Source organism: Sebastes umbrosus, chromosome 15 (assembly GCF_015220745.1).
Source record: "Sebastes umbrosus isolate fSebUmb1 chromosome 15, fSebUmb1.pri, whole genome shotgun sequence".
NCBI classification, from domain to species: Eukaryota; Metazoa; Chordata; class Actinopteri; order Perciformes; family Sebastidae; genus Sebastes; species Sebastes umbrosus.
In genome coordinates, this window is record NC_051283.1 from 4,459,409 (window position 1) to 4,462,819 (window position 3,411).

At 39.2% G+C, this 3,411-nt stretch overlaps 1 long non-coding RNA gene across 1 annotated transcript; it reads left to right on the plus strand.

The window, feature by feature from the left end:
* The first annotated feature begins 1,785 nt into the window (after positions 1-1,785).
* On the plus strand, positions 1,786-2,378 carry LOC119502708. The gene is made up of 3 exons (XR_005210136.1): positions 1,786-1,844; positions 2,027-2,044; positions 2,207-2,378. It is a non-coding gene; the product is annotated as an uncharacterized LOC119502708 (long non-coding RNA).
* The last annotated feature ends 1,033 nt before the right edge of the window (positions 2,379-3,411 follow it).

The following is a 3,411-nucleotide window of genomic DNA, read 5'->3' on the forward strand; positions in this document are numbered from 1 at the left end:
TAGCACACACTTAAAAAGCAAATATAGTTTGCAGAGGTGCAATTATCAATGAAAAAAGTGATTTATTAAAAGAGTCAACATTTAAAACCACAAAAAAAACCTGCAGGACTTGGACTGAGATCTGGAGATAAAAAGACATCGAGGAAATTAGAAAGAGAAGTAAGTGATCATTCCAGTGCACACTGTAAGCATGTACAGTATGTAACATAATGTATTAATCATTGTTTTATATATATATATATATATATATATATAGTATCGTCGTATTCTATCATTGTGGATTAGGGGTTGTAATTAATCTTCATGGTAAACTTCCTTAATAATATATTAACTTCCACCGCTCACTTTTAAAGCGAAGTGACAGTAACTCCTTGAATGGTTTGATTATGACGGTTTCAGTTAACAGCAGTGGTGAGTGAATGTAACGTTATGGGCTATTTTTAGGCTACTTACGCATTGAGTCGCTCCACTATTGTCTGCCACCTTTTTATCTCGCTGTTTTATTACAGCAGCCGACAGCCGTGTCTCCTTTTCTACATATTATATGTTTAACTTCCTCGTAATCTTCCATTAAAAGCTGTTTCTCACTGGGTTTAAAGTATGCGGAACACTTTTACTCCATTTCAGCATCAGTAAATCTGTGATCGACCTTGTGGTCTGTGGAGGAAAGTAGTGAATGCGCATCTATCTGAATTACTTCCACCTGGCTCAACCTATTCGCTCCTCTTCAGCCTGGCTTGGCCTTCATGAAACCTATTAAACCAGGATGAACTGACTAGACTAGGTCAACCATCGCTTTCTCTCTTATCCTGGATATCTTTATTCTGCTTTGTGAAACAGGCCCCTGGCTTCACTAACCCTAACAACAGAGATCCCACTAAGCGGTACTACGACGCTGGTTATCAACTCGGTAAATCAACCCAGGGTTTCTCAGTCTGGCTGTGAGCGCGTTCACATGAACGGGGTGGTGTTTGCAGCATCTGACCAATAAAAACTTCCATACCAAACACAGACAAGTCCACAAACTTGCAGACAGACAGGCAGAGCGGCACATTTTATAAAAGGAAGATTAAGTTAAACACTTAATCCAGACTAAAAGTAACACAGTTGAAGCTGCCAAATTAAAGGGATTTATTAATTTAACGGAACACTCAAAAGTCAGATATAGTCGTGTAGTTATAAATATATTTTAAGAGAGCAATGGATGAATAGATTACACGTCTTTATACCCTGTGACTCCATTATGGAGTGTATGACTATTTGAACCTTCTTTCAGCTGAGCCCCCCCCTAGCCCCCATCTGTCCTTCCTGCATTTGTCAGTTTAAACTGTGTTGTTTATAGCCTGATTATGACTGTAACTTCTTCCTTTGTGTGTAATATTATCATACAATCACCGCACTGAGCTCTGATTGGTCAGTAGGAGGTGTTTTTATAGAAGTTGATCTCTTATCTGGAACATAACCTGCTCTGGAGCAGGTTATCTGTTCAGCATCAGTTTTTGGCGATCTAACCCGGTAAGAATTGATCCACCTTTGTAGGACGGAAAACCCCGAAGAATTAACCCTGAAGTTATCTCACTAACCCCAAATCCTGCTTCGTAGTACAGGCCTCTGAGGGCGGATCCGCACCTCAGTCAACCAAGGTCCAAGCTTCTGACCCACATCGAAATATTTCGCAGCACACAGTGTGAATGAACCCAAAGTGTGAATGTTCTGTTTGGTTCCAGTTCCTCCTGCAGGGTTCCCTGCTGGTCCTGTTATTGGAGTTGTTGTAGGACTGCTGCTGCTGCTGCTGCTGGCGGTCTGCATCGCTGGACTCTTCATCTGGAGGAGGAACAATAACGGTGAGGAACAGAGATGTTTTTATTCCTCTGATGAATTCAAATAAATACCTGTGATAGTCTCGTCCTGCATATTTAGTGTGGTACTTCTGGTAACTCAATCCATTTATTTGACAAGTGATAGTGAAGCCCAAAATGAAATGTGAATCATTTTCCAACATTGTTTTCTCTTATCTGTATTTCAGGGTTTCGCCCTGCTAACAGTAAGTATTATACTGTGACATATTTCACATTATATACAATTATATATTTTTTCCCCTTTTGGGTGAGCAACTAATATCCTGTTCACCATAAAAACAAACGTCCAGCATAATGTGGACACCAATATGACAAGATTTCACTTTATTTACTACTTGTGTTGACAGCGGGGCAGTGAACATAGAAGAGGATGCTGAACTCCACAACTTATCGTCTCAGAGGACTTTACAATCTGTACAACAAATTGCGTTCTCTACCCTTCATTTGGGTAAAGAAAACCACCCAAACTCATTTAATAAATCTCTCTAATGAGAGCTGCTCATCTGATTGGCTGCCATACAGAAGGAGAGAAGATCTATTCGGATGGACTTGCATTTATATAGCACTTTTCTAGTCTTCCGACCACTCAAAGCTCTTTACACTACATGTCAGCATTCACCCGTTCACACACACATTCACACACTGATGGCAGATGCTGCTGAGGTTCCAACTTTGCCCATCAGGATCTAATCTAAATACTCATTCACACACCGGTGGCTATGCCTTCGGGAGCAATTTGGGTTAAGTGCCTTGCTCAAGGACACATCGACATGTGACCAGAGCAGCCGAGGATTGAACCACAGTATGTACCTCAAAACTGTACTTAGGTGTTTAAGTAAATGTAATAAATTGCTTTCCACCTTTGTACAACAAAACCTGAATGGTGTAGTTTTTTCATTCATAGTCTGTGAGGAGAGATCTAGATAGATTACAGTAGGGCTGCAACTAACAATTATTTTCATTGTCGATTATTTTCTCGATTAGTTGTTTGGTCTATAAAATGTCAGAAATTGGTGAAAAATGTCGATCAGTGTTTCCCAACGCCCAAGATGATGTCCTCAGATGTCTTGTTTTGTCCACAACTCAAAGATATTCAGTTTACTGTCATAGAGGAGTAAAGAAACCGGAAAATATTCACATTTAAGAAGCTGGAATCAGAGAATGTTTTTTTTCTTACAAAAATTACTCAAACTGATTAATTGATTATAGTTGACAACTAATCGCTTAATCGTTGCAGCTCTAAGGTAGATTTATTTTTATTCTCATGTCACACCTCAAAGTTCTGCTCTTCTGTCACATTGTAGTTGTTCTTTTTTAGTAATCACTTTAACAGACCAGCAGAGGGAAATGTTGTTCTTTACTTCCTCTCTCCAAGTTTCCATGATATCAATTCAAATTAGGAATATCTTTAACTCAAACATTAGGGTCACATAGTCCCACTGCATATGGATTGTCTCCAGTAAACCACATGGAAAAAGTCAAGTTTCTGATTTAATACTGAATCGAGTACAACATGCTGAATGTGGTGGAAAAAGTATTCATTATTGTGACT